We start from the raw sequence: 25,562 nt of genomic DNA, 5'->3' as shown, positions 1-25,562 counted from the left end.
CTAAATGTCTAAATTGCGTAAGATATTGTAATTGTGTGGGGGCCTTTAGGACAACCCCATCCCGCTCCCCCTGGTCTATTATAGTTCTTTCAATGAGGCTCGCCTCACCTTAAAGCGCCTAGGGATGTGGGATGGGTTTGCTCCCTTCCCAACACCTTCGTCAGCATAGTGAAAGTCGAGGAATAGAGGGTGTAGTAAGGAATAAGTTACTTACCTGTAACTCCTGTTGTCCAGCATTGGTATCTTTCATGGATTCACATGCTCTTTGAATATGCTCCCTTGTCAGGCTGGAAACATTAAATCAGTTTACCTTTAAATTCTTAAACTGCTTGTCACTTTAGTGCTCTATTATAGTCATTTCTGGGTCATACTGCCTACAACCAATCAGACAGGTCCTCCTAGCTCCACCGCTGGGGGACACCTTCAGATTTGACAGTGCACGTAATATGGCAGAATGAGCCAAGAAGTGCCAGAGAGTGGTGGGAGGGTTGCATACAAATCCATGAAAGATACCAATGCTGGAGAACAGGCGTTACAGGTAAGTAACTTATTCCTTCTCCAGCATTGTTTTTTTTTCATGGATTCACATGCTCTTTGAATAAGATTATGCAGCAATACACCTACACAATCAATGGTCGGAGGCATAACTCAAGAGAAGCAATCAACTCACCTCTGTAACACTTACCTAATGCGAACAGGTTGCGAAGCACTGCCTGGCTGACTCAGGACTACTTCCTGTAATCCCCATCAATGCAGTAGAACTGTGATAAGGTATGGACTGACCTCCACATGACTGTCCTGCAGATGTCAAGCAAAGTGACCCCATAATATAAGCCACGATTCTCATCGAGTGCGCTCTTGGTCTTCCTGGAAGTTGCCTGTTGGCCAGACGATGGCAGTGGGAAATGTACACCGACAGAAGACTTTGAATGGGCATTGCCCTTGCCGGTAGGTCTGAAAACAACAGTTGGCACAACTTTCAGAACTCCCTTGTGCGGGCCACGTTGAACTTGAGGGACGTGCAACATCTAGAGAATATAAGGATCGCACCGCTGGAGACGAAGGAGAGCCAAAGAACACTGGTAGAATCAGAGGTTTATTCAGGTGGAATGCTGAAGAGACCTTCGGCATGAAGGAAGGGTTTGTATGCAGAACCACCTTAGTCTGGTGGAAACTCAAATAGGGAGGTTTTCAGGAGACGGCTTGCAGTTCACCTACTCATCTGGCTGAAGTGATGGCTGAAGCGATGGCAACTAAGAATTCTATCTTCCAGGAAAGACATTTCAAAGGGCCTCCGTGAAGAGGCTCCAATACCAATCCCATTAGATTTGAATTGAGTTCCCATGCCGGAGAAGGGGCATGAATGGAGGTAAACACATGAATCAGTCCCTTAAGGAATTCCTTCACCAACCTATGCAATCAGATGGAAGGCTGATTTGAGGTACGCTTGTAGCATGAAATGGCTGCTAAATGCACCTTGATAGACGAGTGCGCTAAGCCAGCTTTTGCTAAAGACAAGAAATATGGCAAGATTTGAGCAGCCTGAGTGTCTAACAGATCTAGGGTTGAGTTGCACACCATGTTGTAAATCTTTCCACTTGTTCCTCTAGTAGGGCAGCATAGATGGTGCTCCTGCCCTGGCTAGAATTCGCTTACCGTCTGGAGGCAGCGGAATGCTTCTAAATTCTAAGGCTGCGGGTGCCAGGCCATCACGTTGAGGAATGCTGGGTCGTGATGCAGAACTGACCTGGCGTCTTTGGAGAGGAGTTTGGACAGAGGAGGCAATCTGACACACAGAGTCACTGACAGGTGAATTAGGTCTGGGTACCAAATCTGCCACGGCCATGCTGGGCCCACCAGGACCATAGTGTAGCGGTTCTTTTTGAATGTACTGAGCACTCGAGGTAGCAGTGGGATTAAGGGGAGAGTATAAAGGAAACGTCCCTCACCTGTTCGACAGTGGTGGCCTGATGAGCTTGTTTAGCGTGGTGGCTTTGCAGGAAACTTGGTTACTAGCAGAAGTACAAATAGATGGTCGGAGCACAGTTCACCAGATTGCCACTCAAGGCACCAAGGGTCGTCCAAAAGTTGGCCTTCTTGTATCTGTGCACCCCCCATGGAGGATAGAGAAACTAAAACAATTGACAGAGTATATTTTGGTCACTATGCTATCGCTAGCATCTCTTAATATATTGTTAGTGAATGTATACGACCCTCCAAGCATGACTAAGACTGTCGCGAATGTGAAAATCGTTGATGCATTGCTTCAGAAATATAACCATGAAATTCCAGTGTGGTTAGTTGCCGATTATAATGGGAAAATTGGCCATCTCCCGCTTACTGCGGCTTGTATCTCTGAATTTAAATTGATGGAACCTTATACGGTGAAACAAAACAAGCAGGGAGCACTATGGCACAACATGTTAGCACCACATGGGATTGTGAAATTGAACGGTTTGACACCTGGGGACTGTAACATGGCCTTCACTAGGGTTGAGGGTCGTTCGGCCTCCACAATTGATTATGCATTATCAAATCGGAATGGCATATCTTACATAAAGGACATGAGCACAGTTACCAGACATGAAAGTGATCAAGTTCCTCTGTGTTGGATACTAAAGATACCAGGACGGAAATGGCCAATTATCCCTAAACGAGGCTGGGAATCGCATAAGATGGCATGAACGTAATATTAATCGTGCGGATATAGCTGTGTCAGAATTGTTAACAAACTTCATTTAAAACGGCTCAGGTGGGGTGAATGAAGCGGATGCAATGCTATCGAATTTTTCCGACATGATGCTGAAAATAAGTGAAAAAGTGACTCAAAGACGATCATATGCTAGTAGTGCAGAGCATACCAATCACCTAAATAAACGATGTGTGGGATTTGACAATGCCATTAGTGAGGCTAAGAAAATGTTGATAAAAGATATACATAAGATACTAGCAGAACATGTTAACAGTATATCTGCACTGGTTGTTCCATCACTAATTAAAATGGCCAAAAGGAACCACAGAAAATGGCTCTCACATTATAAGCTACAGTGCGGTGTCAAATTATGGAAACAAATCGCAGATAAAGCAAGCACTGGTAACACCATTGGGATATGGAAATTACTCCAGTGCTCAGTTCCCCGTCCATTGACTATTAATTGCATCACAGAGGAACAATGGTGCAGTCATCTAAGCAGTACTCTGGGTCGCCCCATTTCTAATGATAACATACTTCAAAGTCCAACTGAACACTGGGTTTGTAAGAGCTCCAACATTTCCAATATAACTGAGATAATAACAAAACTAAAAAATTCAAGAGCTGCAGGCCCAGATGGCGTGTGTCTGCTCATAAAAAAACAGCCTAAATTATGGGCAACTGCCCTGCACTAATTATTCACACAGATTGGCGCAACTGGTTTGATCCCTCAGTCCTGGCAATCTATCCATGTACTGATGGTTCATAAAAAAGGTGCCTGGGATTCCCCTAATAACTATCGTATGTTAGCGATGCTCGACACGTCATCCAAGATCTTTGCTCGTGTCCTTTTACATGAACTTAATGTATGGATAACAGAAAAAGATATTCTACCTCCAAACCAAATTGGATTTTGCAAGGGGTCTGGAACCGTGCATGGTCTGATATTGCTGACTACCGCGGTCGAGCATGCTTGGCACAAGCGTAATCTTGACGTGTACTGTGCAGACATCGATTTCTCTGCAGCATTCGATACAGTGCAGAGAAATCATCTGTGGCAAAAGTTACACAACTGGGGGATCCCTTTAGGTCTTCTTCGTATGCTGATGATGTTGCATACTAACACAAAAGTACAGATACGCTTGAATGCTGAGGGTAAATTATCAGCCACAATGCCAACAACCAGAGGGGTCAAGCAGGGCTGCATGGTAGCTGCAGTTCTTTTTAAACTATACCTGGCTGACATGCAATCTGCGTTCTGTATGAGCAAAGCAAACCCAGTGAAAATATCCGAGGTAATTGTCGGCTGGATGGCTTATGCTGACGACCTAATCTTGTTGGACTATACCCCTGCTGGTCTTCAGTATATGCTGAATGCATTAGAAAAATATTGTTCAGAGAATGGGCTACTTATAAACATCGATAAGAGCAAAGTGATGGTTTTCACTAAAAAAAAACATCCTAAAATATGTGTGGCAATTGAATAACAAAAGGATAGAACAAGTAAATTCCTATAAGTATCTGGGTGTTATTGTTGATGACCGTTTGAATTGGAACACCCACTGGACTTCTCTTCAAAATCGCTGCACCATTGCGACAAATGCTCTGAGCACATTTATTGGCAGAAACTGTGGCTATTCAGTATCCGCAGTACTGACCATATACACAGCTAAAATCAGAGCCATATTACTATATGCTATGATCATCTGGGGACATAACATCACGAAGCTGGTGGAACAGTTTGAAGTTCAATTGTTACGCAAATTATTCCGCTTACCAGTTACTGTAAGCGCAGAATACATCTATTTAGAATTTGACCTAATGGAAATGTCACATGTTTTTATAAATCACTGTGTGCTAAACTTTGAAAAACTAAAACGTCTGAATGCTGACACCATAATTGTCCCATAAGTTGCTGCTATGCTGAGCCTGGATGGACCTGCTTCATTTGGAATAATGGGCAAACTGATAAAAATCCACTTACAGTGGACTGGTTCATTGCCCTTACAATGTAACCCTAGCATCATGAGCATAAAAACAAAACTCAAACGAATATTGAAAGAAATCTGTTACGAACAACAGCTAGTTAATCTTGGCACTAAATTCCATAGTCTATCCTACTGTCAAGAGCGAATGCTAAGAACAAGAATACCAAAATACATTAATGCGTACCCAAGCCCGCAAACTGTTAGAATATATATTCTACTGATATTTAATAAATCAGTGGCACTCGATACTCTAGGTGCACGATTGGGATTATCCTATACGAAGCATATGTGTCGATTATGTGGAAATAATACAACTGAGACATTATATCATCTATTAATTACTTGTGAAAGCTTGGATGCTGTTCGTTATAAACACATGAAGTCATATAACAATTGCTATGATCCCAGCGAAATAGAAGATCTATGGCCTCAATTTCTGTGTGGCGATGATCTGAATCTGATATATTTTATGACAATGTTCTACAAAAAGATAGTACTGATTTTAAACTGTCTTGAGTGACTATATAATGTACTGTAGTGTATATATATGAATTGTGTGTAACGTCTTTGATTTTGATCCAACCTGTTTTTAATCCTTGGGCTATATGTATTGATGAATTGCTGATGTTATACAAAGCATTTGTTTTGCTATATGTATAAATAAAAAACCTTGAAACCTTGAAACGTCCCTCCCTTTGGAGTGAGAATGCCTCCCTTAGGTTCCCGTTCTGGGTAAACTGACTTTTAAACTTGTTGTATTTTTTGTTGGTCTCTCTGGTGAACAGGTCGATGTCCGTATGCCCCCAGTTGGCAAAAAGACAGAGAGCTTGGCTCTGATGAAGTTCCTATTCGTGACAGGAACTTGAGCTCCCTGCTGAGCGAATCTGCAATCATATTGTGGACCCCTGGTAGATGGAAGGGAATCGAAAAACATGCTGTGCACCAGAGCCCATTTCCACAGTATCTGTGCTTCTGCAGACAGAATCGGTGAGCACCACCCCCCCATATGCAGATATAGAGCATGGTGGTGGTGTGTGTGAAGATGCGGACCACACTGTTTTGCAGCTGGGGTCTGAAGGACTTAAGGTCCCAGAAAACTGCCCTCAACTCAAGGAAATTAATGTGAAGGGATTTTTCTTCTGGTAACCACAAGCCCCTGGCATCGAGTTGTCCCTTGTGGGCACCCGAGCTGTCCAGGAATACATCCAGGTTAAATGTAACCTGATGCGTTGCAAGGTGAAAGGGGGCTCCTTGAGTGAGGCTCAGACAATGACTCAACCATTGGAGAGCTTGGCGAAAGGATGTGTGGGGAGAAGCTGGTCTTCCCAGGAGGGAGCGGATTGATGCGATCTGTAAACCCCACAGCTGTTGAACCTTGTGCAGTATCATTTTCACCCTCTTCTCCAAAGGGGTGGTGAGACATGCAAGAGTGTTGAGGTGTGAGCCCAAGAACAGCAAGCAGGCTGTAAGCTTGACTTTGCAAAGTTCACTGAGAATCCCAGAGATGATGGTCTCTTTGGTGTGCTTCATTGCCAGTGGTAGAAATGGAGCACCAACCAGCCAGCCAAACAGATACAGGTAAACGTGGATGCCTGAATGACAGAGGTGAGATGACACTGGAGCTATGTATTTTGAAAACACTCAGCGCTGACTTTAATCTGACGGGTAAGGCCTTGAATTGGTAGCGTTTTCCTCGAACTTGAAAGTGCCTTTCCTGCCGGTGATTGGGGATGTGGAAATAGGCATGTTCTAGGTCTAGCGAGGAGAGGTAGTCCCCTTCTTTTAGCTGGTCCAGGATGTGTTGAGAAATGTGTGGAGTCTACTGGGGTGTAGTATGGGTTTCCATCCTCTTGACTTTTCCCTAACCAGAAAGTATCTGGAGTACTGTCCAGAACGCCGGAGGTGCAGTGGTATGACTTTGATAGCCTTTTCCTTAGGAGGGACTGTACCTTTTGGAGGAGCAAGGCTTGATGTCCCTCCATGTTTGGAACGGGAAGAATGGAGGAACGTTTCCCCATGAACTCTAGGGTATGGCCTTGCTGAATGATGGACAGCACCCATTTGTTGGTGGTGATGTTGTTCCATTGTGCAACAAAATTGGTAAACTGCCCCCCTACTGGGGTGTTGAAGTGAGGTGACAGGGCCGGATCGGATCATGCCCGTTTTGATACTTGACTTCTGGAGGAAGCTCCGAGTCGTCGCTGATTTCCTCTATACGTCTGGGATCTTCCCTTAGAAGCTTCCTGGGTGGTGCCGGTGTGGGACAGTTGTGGGCTGCCTTGATGGCTTGCAGTGTCTCATCCACCTTCTTTCCAAAGAGGTCAGTGCTGTCAAAAGCCATTTCCACTGCATAACTGTTCCTCTGGACGAAAGTTGGTGGCTTTCAACTATCCTTGGTGGTGTAACACTACCCCATTACCCATATGTCGGAATCCTGTCTCCGCTATGTTCATGGCAACAGAGATGGCATGATCTGATGCTGCAGCGTCAGTGCCTCATCCCACTTATCTGGGAGAAAATCTAGTAGCGGATCCAGTTTGAATAGTTCATGGTCGTAGTGGGAGAAAATAGCACCACTTACGTGCTGCTGCAGAAACAAGTGAATTTGGGCAGGGTTGTGCGCGCAGGCATTTTGGTGCTGAATATGGGACCTTGCAATCCTTCTTAGGAGCATTGAAAAAGGGATTTTCGTGACAAAGGGGCCACCTTCCCAGATATCTTCCAGCACTGGTATGGCTACCATGAAATTCCTGGAAGATTCCCGTCGCTGGTATAGAAAACCAGCCCTTTTTTGCTTTTCAGGTAGAATGTCAAAAAGCTTTGCAGCCCGTGTCATGATGGCATGGAAGGAGCCAATCTCATCTGGGGCGAATCTCTTAGTGGTAGGTCTGCTGGCTCACTGTCGTCTGGCACCAGATCTTCAAACTGTCTGTGGAGTGGGTGCCTGGGGAATAGTCATTGGTGTCAATATCTGTAAGGGTGACTTGGGGTAATAGTGGAGCCCTTGGTAGAGTCCTGAGTGTGGAGGAGGAGCTAGGCCTTCCCTTGTAGGGAACTTACAGGGTTGCAGTGGAGGAGGCAATTGTGTAGCCGAAGTCGCTGTTTTGGTGCGCAGAAGCTAGTGTCTGTAGTGTGGATAGCCTATCCATAAACACCTCTCCAACCTGAAGGTATGTCCATGGGGATAGTAGACCTTGTGGAAGATGAGGTGCCACTGGAGGAGCTTGAGTGGTTTCTCGCGGTATAGGAAGGCCTGGTCTTGCTGGACCAGGTGCAAGCATGTTAACAAAACGAGGCTCAGCTTTCCATTCCTTAATTTCTGAGACCACCACCTCTGAAACCTCCATATCTGAATCAGCACCCTGTTGCAGCAGCTGTGCAGGAGGGGCCATGGATAGACAGGGAACTGCAGGCAGCGCATAAGGAGCCAGTGAAAACAGTGGCTGAGCACGAGTTGGCCTGAGGAGGTATGATAATGCGGATGGGGCATCCATGTCCACAGCAACTCCCTTTGGAAACGTGGAGATCAAGGGCCTCTGCATAGGCATTGTCGACGATGTAGACATGCTTGGTGAAGGCTTAGGTCTGGATGGTAATGACAAAGATTTGGTCATTAACAAAATAGTTGACAGGACAGAAGCAATGGTTTTACTAGTTGACGTAATTGCCTTGGTCTTTTGACAAGTTGGCCGTCAAAGAGGATTTCGTAGTAGACAAAGATTTGGGGCGACTGTGTTTCCTCGTTGATGATGGAACTGTAGTCGAGGACGAGAGTCGCTTGTCTGAAGAGTGCTTGAATGACAAAGGCGTTCGATGCCAAAGTGGTCACCATGACCATAGACGTCAATGATATCGTAGACAAAGGAGCAGCCCGAGCATGTGATCCATGTCCCCTTTTTGCGGTCTTCCCCTGGGAAGAGTCGTCGTGGGACTTTAGCCTATTTGAAGATTGAGTGCGCTCTGGGGGTGTACTGTGCCTTGCCGAGACATAACTGCTGACAGAAGCCGAGTCTGAAGCTCTGGCACCTTCATCCAACCAGGCCAATAACCTCTGGTGACGGTCCTTACGGGTCTTGGATGAGAACGACTGGCATATGGTACAGTTGTTCAAGTCGTGGTCCTGCTACAGGCAGAGGCCCTGTTCGTGAAGATCTGCAATGTAAACGTTCTTCAGGTTACATGTCGAGCAGACCGTAAAAAGGCTATTCTTCCTTGTGTTTGTCATCTCAACGGACTCCTGAAGGCCTCAGATGGTGGATATTAACTCCGGAGCAAGTGGAACGGGCCGCAACTATCACACAAAGACTATAAAATGTCAGAAATTGTAGAAGAAAGAATTCTTGAAGACTCTCAACACTTAACATGCAGTAAAAAAGTATGAAGATAGCCACCAGGGATGGAGCCAAGGGGACCTGGCCATTTGGCTGTGTGCAGTATGACCCCAAAATGACCATAATAGAGCACTAAAGTGACAAGCAGTTTAGGAATTTAAAGGTAAACTGCTTTAATGTTACTGAGGATTCCCAGCTTGACAACTGGGAATATCCAAAGAGCATGTGAATCCATGAAAGATCCAGTACTGGAGAACTGAGTTGTTAAAGCGAGCAATGGAGTGATCAGAGAGAGGGTTCAATTGAGAAGTTAGAGGAGGAGAGCAAAGTTGAGAGAAAAACAAGGTCAAGAGAGTTCCCACCAGAGTCGGTACGTTGGTCAGGGTAGCGGGAGTGGTCAGACAGGAGTTACGTTCAAATCAGATGGCTGCGGAGGGCTTGGGAAGGTCAAAGTTGCCACTCATAGCAATGAAAATGTCAGTGGGAAGTGACTCAAAAAGGTACAGATCAGGGAAGAAGTTGGGAGGACCAGTGGGTGATCGAGAGCAAGAACAGTGAAGGGAGTAAGAGGCAGACGAAGAATGGAATATTCAAAAGAATACGAGCTAATTTCAGAAAGTTGGCTGTGGTGACGGCCTATTTAAAAAGGAACCCTGCACCACCACTAAGCAAATAGGTGAGTGAGAGAACGTACAGCATTAGTGTGGAGAGCTGCGAGTATAGTAGTGCTATCAGTGGATATCCAGGTTTCTGTTTAGCAAGAAGTGAAAGCTGAAGGTGATAAGATTTGAAGTGGTCAGTGAGATAGGAAGAATGCTGCAGAGGGCTTGTGCAGCAGAGGCTAAGTGAAAAACTGATAGGAGTTGGGGAAGAGGAACAGGTGTTGTGCCGTAGAAAGGATAGATGAGGTTGGAGATCCTGTGAAAATAGCAGCATTGGGTATGAGGGGTGAACGGGGGAGACAGATGGTGAGGTGGAAGACAGAGTGAGATTTAGCTGAATGTTACAGGAGAAGGGGCAAATAATCAGTACAAGGAGGAATGGGGCAAAGTCAAGGTGCATGATGGACGGTAGAAGAAATAAGCCAGTGAACACAGTGAAGGAACAGTGCAGCCCAAGAGAGACGGTTGGTGGGTACTCGGAAAGGGGAATGTTGGCTGGGAAGGAGCAGGTGTAAGTACTTAGTAGAATGGAGATATGGGTAACCAGAAGACCTAACAGGCCCAAAACAGGAATGCCCTTCGGTACTGTGAGGTAACAGCAGCTCCTAGGCAAATGGAGTCTCCTTAACTCAAATGATCCCCATTTGTGGAAGCCAGAGCCCGGCAAAGGGCGAACAATGCAAAGCTCTGGCATAAGCAGGATCACTGGCACTAGGCATTTTTCAGCCCTAACAGGGAGTTGCCTGCTGGTACTTTAGGCTCTTAGATGTAGACCTGAGCTGGATACTCAAGGGAAGCAGTGTCACATGACCCAGGGAAAGCCAATCCAAGTGCTCAAAGTGGCTTCCAGACTTCCAGCCACAGTACAGGTAGCATCCTGGGTGTTGCAGGCCCAGGGAGCTTTGTTTCTCAGGCAGGCCCCTCAGTAGGTGCACAGGTTCTTCCGGAAATACAGAAGGTGGCAAGAAACTATCTCAAGCTTTCGGAAATGCAGTCATATCACAATCTGAAGATGTGAAAGAGCCATAGGCTTGAGTCAGAACATCAAGAACTAGGTTAATATCCCACACACTGTGCAGGGCCTTGTCCAAGGAAATGATCTAAAGAGACTGTCCAACTGTCTCTTGACCACTGGTTTTACAAAGAAAGACATTTTGTGTCAGAATTCCTGTAGGCACCAATGGCTAACAGTTAATATCTGCAAGATTCTTGTTTTAATACCCAAATCAGAGAGAAAAGACAGCACAAAATAACTATAAACCTCCATGAGATTGACGCCCAAGGCGAAGAGCTAGCCTACTAGGCATTTCAGGCATTTAATTGGCTGGCCCCCACTTTCAATAATGGAACAATCAGCTAAGGAAAGCAGCCCCTAATTGAGTAGCCCAGCTACGTGGGTGGGTTTTAGGCAATTGACAAAATTCTAGATCTAGGGAGAGCTGGTCCCCAAAACCCACATCCTGCTGATATAAAATATAACTGTCATGTTGTCAGTGTAGATCAGTACTGCCTAATTGCTGAAATGCTGCAGGAATGATCAAAGTGCCATAAAGATCAACCTGAATTCCAGGACAGTGAGCAATCCTTTTAGAACTGTACCAGAGATTGTGGCTAGTAGATATCCAGCATGCCTAAGGAAGACTCCTGCCCTCCCGCCCCCATTCATATTACAAGCAGTAAGTCATTATGGGATCAAAAGGAAAAAGATTCATATGGGGAGATTCCCATTGATAGGCAACCTGTGAAGAATATTGCTAATGGGAACTAGGAATGATTACTGCAGTCATAATGGAGGCAAATCATCCGACTGATGAAGGTGTAATCATCTAATCTTGAGGAGAGCAAAGCATAAATCCGGTATGCAAGAAGCTATGAGGCCATGTTTATTTTTTTTAAAGGGAAGACCATGCCAGGCAATATGATGTGATGAAGGAAACAAAGGACAGACACCAAGTGTATCCCCTTGGCAATAGGGAAAAGCTGTTCCAATGTCCATATCCCACACATAGTTTATCACATCTAAAGTCGACGGGTCAACACTCCTGTCTCAACCCACTCGAAGTTTTAACGCATTAGAGACAGAACATATTTATTTTCAAGTTTATTCCTCGATCTCAGTTCCCTACAGATAACCAACTGTTCCCTACAGAATCACTCTTTATCCCTCAGTTTGTATAACTAACCCTGGTAATGTGCTGGTGTATCGCATAACAAGGTTATGGGATAGAAGAGAAATCTCGCCCTATCCTCTCTCACTGCTTTACTCATCTAATAAGCCTAAGTGCACACTTCTTTTGGAAGTCAAATTTGTGTGACTTATCAAATTCCTAAAAAAGCAACAACATGCAGATAATCAACTTTTTCAATATGTATCTCCATATTGATTAATGCTGCTTATTAAAATAATGATGTGGTTTACACAAGCCCAATCTTGTTTATCTGTGAGTCAAGGTGATCAGGTCATTGGCCTAATCCACTCCTAGTCTACCGGTTTCAGCGAAATTGGACCCACTCTCCGTTTTCTTCAGGACTTTCACTGTGGCAATTATGGTCACAGAAACACTGTTAAAAAGACAATCATCTCAATTGTTGTCTTGCGCTCAGTCTTTCTCATTTAAGGAGGGCATCTCAATTATAATGTGGGACATCTCGATTTTCTTTTTCAATCCCTAGAAGGGAATACAAAGAGGGGACTAAGTATGTATCATGTCTAGAGTTATTTGTATTACAACTATTTTAACATGCGAGGCTTACCTCTCAGAGTGTCTGGTGTGTATTATTGTGGCGTTCTCCTGGTGTCTTCAGAGGTCCATCAGTGGCTCTCTCTGGTTGGATGTCACCTGTAGGTAAATGTTTCCTAATTACTATGCCATCACCTCATTCCTAAACCATAGGCTAGCTTCATGGTAGAGTACTTGCTAATTGTTTTATTAGGCATGTTGTTATACTCACCCCGGGGGATGTATTCTTGCGGCTGTCTATCTCCCAGTTCTGATGGGTGGAAGGCCAGCTCTGGTATTGCATTGGCTGATAAATCCGTAGCCGTATAGAAACACCTAGTAAGAGGGAAAAAATGACGTTTAAGTTCCCATTTTATGTTTCGATCAGACTTGCAATGCTGGTTTCTGTGCACTCTGGTTGAATTCAGCACACAACACTTTCATGTGTGTGTTATCAGCCAGGTAGTTGGGGCAAGCTGGGTAGAGGCTTGGCAGGCCTGGCATAGACACACAAAGAACCCATAACAAATCCCTTCTTTCATTCCTTCCTAGTGTTTGTAGCAACTTCCTGGTTACCACTTCCTGTTGCCAAACAGGAAGTGCATGATAACTCATGAGCTCTCTAGAGTTTGGGTGTGGCTGGCTATATAAGCCACACCCACGATTCTTCCAGGGCTTTGTGTTGCTTACTGTGAGCTGTATCAGCAACACACATGCCGTGCTCTGGATCAGCCAGCATCTGCTTACCTGTTCCGGATTATCCTGTTTATGCTTACCTGCTCTGGATCATCCTGCTTCTGCTTACATGCACCGGATCATCCTACTTCCGCTTACCTGCTCCGGATCATCCTGCTTCCGCTTACCTGCTCCGGATCATCCTGCTTCTGTTTACCTGCTCCGGATCATCCTGCTTCTGCTTACCTGCTCCGGATCATCCTGCTTCTGCTTACCTGCTCCGGATCATTCTACTTCAGCTTACCCACTCTGGATCATTCAGCTTCAGCTTACCTGGTTCTTACTCCACGCCGCAGCTATCTCCAGTCAAGAGGGGATTTCTACACCGGTTCCTGTAAGAACAAAGAAGAACAGCGTTAATACGCGCACATCAGTTAGGCTGCGCATACTCACCGAATCTTCCCGTGACGCTGGAATCCAGGTCAGTTGCACGAGCGCACCTACCCCTGTAAGAAAGAAGACATTATTCATTCCGCTCGCTCCAATAATGCGGACACTTATTTCACTGCGCTCTCTCTCTACGCGGTGCATACTTACCAAAAGCCTCCATGCAAACTTACCTAACCACAAAGTCTCCAGTAGCGCTGAACCCGGACTCGCGGCGCTAATACCACAAAACTTCTCCTACAAGGGAAAGGGAGAGACATTACCAGGCACGCTCGAATTGAAGGCGCTGCGCAAACCTACCAGCAGCTAGCTTCTACACGCAGCGCTACCCACCCACAAAAATACCGGCAAACAAAGACAATACGGACAATTTTGGGCACTCAACATTCTCTGTGCAACGTTCACTTGTGGGAAGGACTTTCTAGCCAGTAAAGAAACTGGCGCCTTGAACTATCGGCCTCGCTGTGAAGGCATAAAACAGCGTTTGGCATCTGAACACAGCCTACAGACATTGGCACCAATCACATAAGTGAATCGCACCCCTGCAAATGCAGGATGGAGTGCACACCCTACTAAAGATCAAGGTATTCCTCTGGGTGAAACAGGGGAAGTGAAGACTCAGGGTCAAGGGAGGCTCGTCCATCGCTCCTGCAGAGGCACAAATGGGTGTGACAGATTCCTACTGCTGCAACAGAATGAGCAATCCCATCGGCCACACAGCTCTTAGTTTTGACAGAATACTCCATATAAGCACAACTGGCCAGGTTTAGAAATCAACCCAGAGAGAAGCTTATCGGCAGCCTGCATGGCTATATAAACCAGGACATCACCATTTGGGAGTTAGGTTTGAGCTCAAGTCAGCTTGTGATTAGGGGAAGAATAAAAGAAAACTGGCACCATTGAGGGGGAGATTCTTTGAGCAATAAAGCACGCTTACTCCAACATGTCTGTAGCAAGCTGCTGGGGGCCTGGGAACCAGCCCTGAAATCAATATTTGCAGATTTACAAGGAGAAAGGATGAAAAAGCTACCATAGCCGTCCACAGCATGAGACAACACCTGACCAACACAGCCCTGTAGGTGTGTCGCGGGTATAGAAAGGGCCTTTGATAAACCTCCTTACCCACTTTGTCCAGCTGTTTCTTCTCCTAATCCAGAATGGAGGTAATAGAAGAGACAGTCACAAAAGGTATGCCTCTGCCCCAGCTCAAAGCAGCTAAAACCATTAAGGACTCTGTGGAGGGGATGTGTCAATGTGCACCCTGTCTAGGGGGATGGGCTTGTACCAGTGTTTTGTGTATTGCCACAGAAGAGTGGAAGATGGCCTAAATGGCTTTTGCCTGCTGCCTCACATCAGTCTGTAATTGAATGCTGTTCAGGGTCAAAGATGCAGAGGACTGGATCTGTGCAAGCACTCCAGTTTGCACCAGGCCAGGGGCTCGAAGGTACGCCATGTTGCCAAATACCCTCTTGTGTAAGACTTCACAGAAAAAATGGTTTTCATTTATGCCTAGCCGAGTCCTGCTGAGAGACAACTGCCCAGCTGAGTCAAAGTAATAATGTCTGGCAAAACCAGCACAATAGTATACAACATGATCAGCTGTAACAGAGGCTCTGAGGGGGTGAAGCCTGTACACCACGGGGTGGAGTTGGAATCAGCTGAGCAGTGGTGGCCGATCTTGTAGGAGTGGAAGGGACCACTGGAACTTCTGTATGAGGGATGAAGTACAGACACCACTGGGTTGACTGTTGCATCTACCTCCATAAGTACTTGAAATAATGCCTCAATGCTTCCAACGTCTTGAACCAATGTAGGTGGGCAAATAGCACTTCTGGATAATACTATACCTGCGGTATTAGTGCTGAAAATCAGAAAATTTGTGGTGGATTTGTGATTTGGCGGACCCTTAAATGCAGCAGTAATAGCGTTACCGCCGTATTTAAGGGTTACTGCCAAACTCGTGATGAGGCAGTAAGTGTGAGCCAGAGGCATTAGACCACAATAACATATGTGGGAAAAAAGGACCAGGATTTTGGGGTGCCAGGGGACCAAGAAAATATTCAAAAGAGGAAACTCCTGGGATAGAGAATCTAGAATGCAATGTTGTGCAAAAATAACTTAGTCTTCTTCACCTGTAGTAAAATTAACAGGGGTGGTTGATTCCCAGTTTCTGGGAAAAAAGTTGGGCCTCTAGTTTTTAGGAGAAATACCTTTGTTGATGGCACGGTTTCTCTGAATCATTTAAGTCCAATGCCCCATTGTGAGATGCCATTTTAGGGAGGCGATCATGCAGTCAGGATTTTGGAAGGACAGCCAAAGGGACAAAGGAGATGTCGAATCCTACAAGATGGTGACCAGGAGATTCCAGAAGTCATCTCCAGCAACAATGGAACAGTTTGGGGACAAAGGGAAGGCTCTAAAAAAACAAAGGATGGATGGAAACTGTCAGAATCAAAGACTCCTGCCAAGCGGGGGTATCCAAAGAGTGTCATCCAGAAATTCTCAAGCTATCAAAAAGGAGCGGGAACTGGAAGTAAGTGATGTGGTGGTGGGAGCCTACAAGATACTGACAAGAAGACAGAGTGGCTTTAATTGTGAGGGTGATGAGTAACTGTGGTTATATGCAACAGCAAAGAAAAAGAATCTCTACAAAAGCCTACAGATTTTCCATCTTATGCTAGAATACACAAATCAGGAGGAAACTGATGCTGTCATCAAGGAAGTAGGGTTGTTGGCGGTATGAGTGGTGGTACTGCAGCAATCCAGTGTCCTACCACTCAATGGCGACAGATGTATATCTTCAACAACGCTGGGGAAGCACAGTCAATTTTGGAAATTGTGAAAGGGATTCAGCCATGAGAACTTTTGACAAGTTCATATTTTGGAGTATCCACAGGTTGGACAGAGATTGTCTACTTGTGTTGTAAGCTTCAACAACTAGCAGATTAAATAAGGGAGCATTGGCTAGTACATACACTGAACAACTGCACTTATAAGGTGGATTTGCCCCCTAAAAAAAGAAATACATAATCTCAGATAGTATATTATACTAGACCTACACATAGTGTGTAACTGAAACTCAGGAGTCAGCAACCTCTAGGAAGGACAAGACCTGAAGCAATCCTGAAATGAGCAATGCTTTGCAATGTAATTGCACTATGGAGAACCAATATAGGGCTAAGGGGTGTCTAAATATGTTAATTAGGCATGGCATAAATAACCTGTGCATGAGGGAATTAGTTTTAGAGGTGTTTTTTGATAAATGTGGCGGTTTAATTTTGGGGACTGTGGAAAGAGAACAGGGATGCCTATTTTATATATGGGGGTTCCCTGTGAGCGTGGACTATCCCCCCCCTCTTATCCCTGTACCTCCCCTCCATCACCCATTCGCAGAACACCCTCTTGGGGTTTGGGAACAGAGATGTTCGGTGCATGATAAATAGAAAGTTAGACAACCGGAAAGAAGTGTTTGGTGGAGAATAGCATGGATGAATTCTTTTTTTCTTGGAGAAATGTTGCAATGAAAATAGTTATATTGTATTCTGCCAGGGAGATTGACTATGTGAAATTCCATTTATCCCCTTAATCCATGAAAGGACCTCACCCAACATCCCCACCACACGTGGTAGTAATCTTCGCCACAACCCCGGCACCTCCAGCATCTTGAGTCTAGGCCGGAGTACATTTTGGCTAAAACGGAGGGGTGGCAATGCCAGCAATGTAAGATCTTGATCGCCTGCATTCTATATTGAAGGGAGGCCGTGGATTGTGTGACCCTTCTACACATTGTGAACCATAAGTCATCTGATATTTCCAGCTGCAGGTCCTTAGACCATTGTTCCCCTTTGGACCCTGGTGGGGCTCTGACCTCAATAGCGCCTTATATAAACTCGCAATACGGCCCTTTGTGTTCCTATACTGCAAAAGCAATGACTCGAAGGACATAAGGTCTCTTCATAAATTGTTCCCCCATCGCGAGTGGTTGAGAGCTCCGTTCAGCTGCAGATACTGGAACAGGGAGCAGTGACCAATCTGGAGGCATTCCTCCAAAGCTTCAATAGGTAGGAATTTCCCTTTGTCCCACATCTGCCATGCTCTACTCCGGCCCACCTCATACCATTCCTGGAACCGAAGGGGCTCTGCGATAAGGTTCCTCAGCGGGGGTCCCAGATACAGTTGAATGGGGAGGGCCAGTTTATTATCCACTGCATACTACCCCCTTCTCTCCAGGTCCTCCATAGCACTTCTAGCAGCGGGTATTGCAAAACCCTGGAGGGGAATCTCCTCCTTGGGCACCCATAACCATTCACCCAGAGGGACTGGGTGTAGGATTGAGTTGTCCATTGCCACCCATTATTTCTCAGATTGCAGCTCTAAACGGTCTATTAACACACATAGTTGAGCCACCTTAGAGTAGGTCTCTAAATCTGGGAGACCCCCTCCCCCTCATCCCTTGAAAGTGAGAGAGCCCTTACGCTATTCTGGGCCTCTTCCCAGGCCACAGAAAGTTCAGAAGCTTTCATTTAACCGTCACTACGAAAGCCAAGGGAACTATCACCGGGAGCATCTGAAACAGATATACACATTTAGGGAGGATCACCATTTTAAAACAGTTAAGTCGGGGCATTCAGGACAGGTTAAGTCTGGTCCAATGGTCTAGATCCACCTTAACCTTTTCCTGTGAGGGGGCGGGGGGAGCTCTACCCTTAGGTAGCAGAACCCACCACCCTGAACGCTGAAACCCAGTCCTTTGACAACATACAATCTGATCTCTTTACGGCCTCACCGGGAGAGACAATGATTTACCAAGATTCATCTTAAACCCTATTAGTTGTCCGTACCTTTCCAATCTATCCAATAGTCTCCAGAGGGATACCTGAGGTTGTGTTCGGTATAAAAGATCATCATCCGCGAATAGGCTCAATTTGTACTTCCCCTGCCCTCCCCCGCATTTGGTCATCCACCCTGATGTCTAGCGCCCATGGCTCCAGTGTGTACAGGTGGTGTGACAGGGGGCAGCCCTGCCTGGTTCCCCTTCCGAGCCCAAATGGTTGTGACCCCTCCCAATTCACTACCACTTTTGCCCTGGGTCTCGAGTACAGGGCTGATACCCAGCTCGTCCATTTCGCTCCCATTCCCACCAACGCTTGAACTTCCTGCACAATACGACCAACTGACACAGTCAAAAACCTTTTTGGCATCAAGAGATAGGACCAGAGCCTCTTGTTCTTTGGCTGTGGGCGAGTGTAGCACATGGGTTTTACGGAGGTTGTCTGCCCCCTGCCTATTCCAAATGAAACCTGTCTGATCAGGATAGTTCAGTTTCGGAAGAAATCTCTCCAATCTGGTGCAAAGAGCTTGACATCAACATTGAGGAGCGAGATGGGCCTATATACCTCTAACTGTGTAGGGTCTTTCCCTGGCTTTGGTATCACTATTCTCACCTCCAGGAAGGAAGGGGGTACTTTGCCTGTGTCACTAATGGTGTTAAAGGCCCTTGCCAATGGACCTGCCAGCTACTCTTGGAACGGTTTATAGAAATCAGCAATGTACCCATCCTCCCCTGGGGCTTTCCCAGCGTTCAATTTACCTATAGCAAACACTACCTCTTCTGTCGTGACTTTGGGCCCCAAGACCGCAATTTCCTCTGGGGGGAGCTTTGGGATTGCCAGGCTCTCCAGATACTTTCTAACCGCCTGGTCTCCTAGCTCGGGCACCCTCCTATATGATGCTTCATAGTAATATGCAAAGCATTCTGGGATTGCTTCCTGCGGATCAGGAACAAAGATGGGAGACCAACCAGCCTCCCATCTTTGTCCTTGATATTTTCAACCCGCCGGTCACTACTCCGGACCCTGTTAGCCAGCAGCTACCCAACTTTATCCCCTTTTTCATAATATTGTTGTGTAGTGTACCTCATTTTTTTTTTACTACCTCACCTATTAGTGTGCCATGTACAGCCCGTCTCTTGTCCCGCATGTCGTGCAGCAGACCCACCCAATCCCCAGTTCCCCCATTCAGCTTTGCCCCAAGTCCTCGTATTTCCTCTCGTAGCCTGTTCTCAATGAGCCCTCTCTCCTGCTTTTTCCGTGTCCCTTCTGCTATCAGCAGGCCCCATATTGTAGCTTTGGCTGCGTCCCATAACATTTTGGGGTTGACTTTCCCTGTATCATTGACCTCGAAAAAATGAGCGAATCTCCTTCCCAGAACGTCTCTAAAGAAGGGGTCCCTGAGCAAGACATCATTGCAACACCATCCCGGGGTAGCCCTTCTTTTTACCACAATATGCCAAGAAGCCATGACCAGCTCATGATCAGACTACATGACCGTCTCCATCTTGGGGGAGGTGATGTCATTTGCCTGCTCCCTCACGATCAATAATAGGTCTATCCTAGTATAAGTTAAGTGGGGGGGCGAGAAGAAAGTATAAGTGCCTGCTTTAGGGTGTGATGCCCTCTAAAAATGATCCTCCAGGAGGCTAGCAAAATCTCTACTCTCTTTCCCCATTTGCTTGATCGCACGTCCTCTCGCTGACCACCAATCCAGCTCCAGGTCGACCACAAGGTTATAATCCACCCTACTTGCATATGTCCCTCCTCCCACTCCTCTAGTACCACAAATATCCTTCTCAGAAAAGGGAGCTGGCCTATGTCGGGTGTGTACACAGTAGCTAGGGTAAACATCACTCCATCCACATAAACCTTGAGCGCCAGGAATCTCCACCCAAATCCCCCCCTTGACCTGGAGCTTCTTCATATGGAAGGATCTTGCCAACACAATTCCCATCCCTTCCTTTTTATGCTCCTTATTAGAGGCCCACAACATTTGCCCTACCACCCTCTTCCGCAACGGTTGTTCCATCTCATTTAAAATGTATTTCTTGTAAAAACAAAATGGATAGTTAAAGGTACCAGAATCTATTATATGCCAACAACCTTTTGTTTGGAGAGTGGAGTCCCTTGAGGTTAAGTGTTGCAACCTTCAGCTCAACCATGTCCTTTCCTGGGAAATGTCCTCATGCCTCCCCCGTGTGTGCTGGACGCCCTCTCCGCCTGATTTCCCACCATAACCCGCAACACCACCCCCATAACCACCCAGAAACACTCAGGGCATCCAACCCAATTAAGTAGAGACACCTGGATTTCCCCAGGCCACCAGGGCATGTGGAAGCTTGCTGTCAGCCTTGCCTCCTCTTCCCCGCCACGTAAACCAACATGAGGGCCAAGAGTCGTACTCAATGCAAAACTTCAGTTATTTTGTCACCATCTTTATCCCTTTCACTTTGTGGGCAGTGACTGACACACTCTTGACTTTCTAGCACGTCTCGAGCTCTCCACGCTCCTGTGGTGTTTAGGTTGGGCAAATGCACTTTTAAAACATTCCCACAATTGGCGCTGGCTTTCCCTCTCCGGCTGCGCTTCCTCAGTCTGCAGTTCCTTTAGGAGGTTATCTGCATCCTCGTCCTGGTGTAGGACATAGTTCCCCCCCCTTGACATGGATGCTTGGGCCGAAGGGAAAGTGCCAACAATACCTCACCCCCATTTTCTGGAGTGATCTCGTGAGGGATCTACATTTACGGAATTGGTCGGGAGTGTAAATCGAGATTTCTTGGAAAATCCTCACCTGGACTCCCTCCCATTCTATTGTACCAAACACTCGTACCCGTTGGAGGATCTCTTCCTTGTCGCTGCAGTAGTGGCACTTTGCCACTACTAAGTGCGGTCCCTCACCAGACCCTGCACACCTGTGCACTCTGTTAAATTTAATTTCCCTCTCTGATGAGGCCCCAAGTATCTTGTGCAATCGCCGCACCAGGGACTTCACCAGATCTTGCTGCGTTTCCATGTCTCTGCCATGTAGCCGTCAAGTGCGCAAATGGTTCCTTCTTTCCCTGTTCTCTATGTCATCCACCTTGCAATGCACCTCTCTGTCCCTGTGTTGAAGTTCCTCTAGCCTCATCCCAACCTCCACATCAACTCTATCGGTTGAGCTTTGTGTGTGCACCAGGGCTTCCACCAGATTCTCCACTTTCATGACTCGCTCTGTGAGAGCCCCCATTGAAGCCGGACCTCCGCTCGGAATGCTTGCAACTCTGTAAGAACGGCAGGGATGTCCTGGTTTATGCCACCCATATCTGCCAGCTCCAGTGCAGGCTCAGCCTCCCCCGCCATATTGCCTTAGTCTGCTGTGCACCGCTCAGCATCTCTGCTTTGCTCACAGCCACACGTGCCAGCTGTGGGGGGGCATCCCTTGCTCCTCTGGGTGATGGGCCTATTTCACCCTCATCTTTCCTGCACCCCTCCCCCTCCATGGGCTGCTCCTCAGCTCTCACAGGCTCTATCAGTGCTTGTGTGCCTTCCAGATAATTACTGGGGTCCACCCCGGTGTGTCGTCATGTTTTAAGTGCCCCAAGCACCAATATTCAGGGGGCCTCAGAAACCTTGCAGTCTTTCCAAGTGGGGCTGCACCCCTCTTCCAACACGCTCACCGAGGGCCGCCCCTTTCCTAAATTCACCACCGGGCCCGGGTCACTTAGAGTCAGCCGTTGTGAGCTCCTGTCCACTGCGTTATTATGGTGGGGTTCCAGCTCTTCCCAGCCCCTTACCCAGTCTCCTCCTTTCTCGCTAACGGTGCCGGAGCTCCACACCAGTTACTCCTGTGTGAGGAGGGGGTAGGGGGCAGATGCACTACCCTTCCATCACTGGGCCTCACAGCTGCATATTCACACACCCTTCAGCAAGCCGGGCCGGGCCTGCAGGCTCCTCCGGCACACGGTATGCACCGTTCACTGCACACGCTCTTCTGTCACAGTCCGGGACGCAACCTGCCCCTCACAAGACGCACTCTGCTCAGGGTGCAGGAGGAGAGTGCACACCCCCCCCCCCCCCCACCTGCTCTGCTGACCATCCGGGCTTCCTTACTTGCTCGTTGGGGTTTCCCTTAAGACCATTTGACAAGGCCAAGCACGGAGCTCCACTCTCACGTAGCCATCTTCTTCCCCGTCCCCTGGTGGTCCCCTCAGACTCCACAAATTTATTTCAGCCGTGCACCCAGAAAAGAACACAGGCACCCCCTAGCAAACAGACACCTTCCCTCTCCAAACCCAAAGGTTGTTTCTTGTGTAAGGAGCTGGGCCATAGGAAAAGGGAAACTGTTTGCAAGGGCTTACCAAAGCAAGCCATAGTGAATGTTTGACTCATGGAGGAGGCCATCATTGGTGTGGGCCTCCTAGAGGACTTACCACTAGACCAAGCAGTGGCTGAATGTGGACTGGTTTCACTGAGTGGGAACGGTATCGGGTCTCCATTAAAGGTCCCAGTTCCCAACAATATTCAACTGTGCTTAGAGCAAGTGTACATCAATGGACACAAAACCCCTGCACTCTGAGACTGCGGCTAGCATTATTGCTGTCACACAGCAGTGGGTACATCATGGACAGTATGTTGCTGTGCCTGATTGTAGAGTCAATGGGTTTGATGGAAAGAGTAAGTGCCCCTTGGAGATAAGAGTTCATATAACAGACTTCTTTAAAGCCCAGAAAGAGTGTCCTACTCTGGCGGGCCTGTGAAAGCAGGTGACGGGCAAGGCCCCTGGACCGTTTAAAGTGTACTGGGAGGATAGACTCTTGTACAGTGAGCCAAAAGACAGGTCGTGGGCACCAGAAGGTTAGACATTTACCAATGTCACAGAAGAACAAGTTACTTTCTTACCTGGTAACGTTCTTTCGATGGGATGGTCCGACGACGTATTCCATATCTATGACATGTAATCACCACAGCTGTGCTGCTTCGGAAACTTTTTTCGGCGTCTGCGTCCTGCGTCGATGAGCCGTCGTCGAGGGCCTCTTCCGACGTCCAACGTCATCCGATGTGATAAGTAGGACGCACGACGCCCGTAGCCTCAGTTGTAGTTTTTTCCCCCCAGAACGTGTGACACTAGTCAACTGCCAGTCAGACCCAAAGCCTGCAATCGCAAAAGAAATTCTGCAGCGGGGAAGGCAGGGCGGGAGCGATATGGAATACGTCGTCGGACTATCCCATCGAAAGAACGTTTTAAAGTAAGAACACTCTTCAGACGAGCGCTTAAAGATGGACAGCGCCGCAAGGTAACCTTTAACGGTACCCACTTGCAAGCCCCTGTGGGCCAAAGAAAGTAAAAAGGACAGAACCATGGGGATGTCACATGCAAAAGGATCCACATTCTGAACTCTGCACCAGTCGCAGAACTTACGCCAACGGCAACGGTACAGAGACTTTGTTGCTGGCCTTCGGGCCGAAAGCAACACCTCCATCACGTCTTCAGGGAGGTCCCAATCCTTATACCTCAACCTTTCAGAAGCCAAGCGTGAAGGTTGAGGGATCTGACCTCTGGATGGAGAACCTGACCCCCCTCCCATGAGAGCAGATCGTCTCGGTAGGGAAGACGACGTGGAGGGCAGATGGATAAGTCGAGAAGGTCCGGGTACCACGTCCTCCGAGCCCACGCCGGGGCAATGAGGATCATCCGGGAACCGAACTTCCGTAACCTCCGCAGCACTTGCGGGATGACGGGGACTGGAGGAAACGCGTACAGCAGCGGGAATGACCACTCCACCACGAACGTGTCTCCTAAGGCTCCTTTTGGAGGAAATTCCTGCGAGCAAAACCTTTCGTACTTCCGCTTGACACTGGAGGCGAAGAGATCCACTTGAGGGGTCCCCCAAAGGGCGAAGATCTCCAGGAGAATCTCCTGAGCCACCTCCCACTCGTGAGAGATTGCGCTCTGCCTGCTCAGAGCGTCCGCCGTCACGTTCTCGTCTCCGGCCAGATGAACTGCCGAGATCGAAACTTCCTGCTGGATGGCCCAGAACTCGAGCTGCATCGCCTCCCTGCACAGAGGAAGTGACCCTGCCCCCCCTTTTTGTTGAGGTAGTGCATGGCCACTGTATTGTCCGTCAGGATCAGGACACTCTTTCCTCGCACAGTCGGCAGAAAAGCCTTCAGGGCTAGCCTGATGGCCCTCAGCTCCAAAAGATTGATATGGAGTCTGGACTCTGACGGAGACCAACGACCGCTGACTGTCAGCCCGTTGGCATGAGCTCCCCATCCCGTGAGGGATGCATCCATCACGATCGTCACCTCCGGCCAGGGAAGCCAAAATGGAGCCCCCTTCATCAAGTTGCCTTCGACGGCCCACCACAGAAGATCCCGGGCGACCGAGGGCGGCACCTGAACCGGGTCCGACATCCTGCCGGAGGACTGCGACCATTGCGTCTTGAGTGCCCACTGCAAAGATCTCATCCGCAGGCGAGCCCCTGGCACCAGAAGAATGCAGGATGCCATGAGGCCGAGCAACCTCAAGAACTCGAACGGAGGGAGCGTCTGGGCATGCTGAAACTTGTGCACCATCTGCTGAATGTGAAGAGCCCTCACCTGGGGAGGAAAACACTGCCCCAGGGAAGTGTCAAGCACTGCTCCGATGTACTGGAGCCGCTGTGTTGGCGTCAAATGGGACTTCTTTAAATTGAGGGAGAAGCCCAGCCTGTGAAGGGAGCGGCAGGTGACGGACAGATGATCCAGGACTTGCTCGGGAGAGCTCCCCCTGATCAACCAATCGTCCAGGTAGGGGTAGACGTGAATCCCCCCTTGCCTGAGAAGCGCTGCCACCACCACCATGAGCTTGGTGAAAACCCTCGGGGCGGAGGTCAATCCGAACGGCAGGACCCGAAACTGAAAGTGCAAGTCGCCAACCGCGAACCTCAGGTACTTCTTGTGCTTGGGATGGATTGGCACATGGAAGTAAGCATCCTTGAGGTCGAGTGACACCAACCAGTCCTGAAGCTGAAGGGCCTGGAGGACTTGAGAGAGAGTAACCATCTTGAACTTGTCCTTCCTTAGGAGTTTGTTCAAACCGCGCAAGTCCATGATGGGTCTCAATCCCCCGTCTTTCTTCGAAATCAAAAAATAAGGGGAATACCATCCCTTGTTCCTCTCCGCTACAGGCACCAGTTCTATGGCGCCTTTCTCCAGCAGGGCTTGAATTTCCTGCGCAAGGAGCGGATCCAGACT

This window comes from Ambystoma mexicanum, chromosome 4p, assembly GCF_040938575.1.
Source record: "Ambystoma mexicanum isolate Mex_15411 chromosome 4p, UKY_AmexF1_1, whole genome shotgun sequence".
NCBI classification, from domain to species: Eukaryota; Metazoa; Chordata; class Amphibia; order Caudata; family Ambystomatidae; genus Ambystoma; species Ambystoma mexicanum.
The sequence above is the reverse complement of the archived record's forward strand: the minus strand, read 5'-3'. Positions refer to the sequence as shown.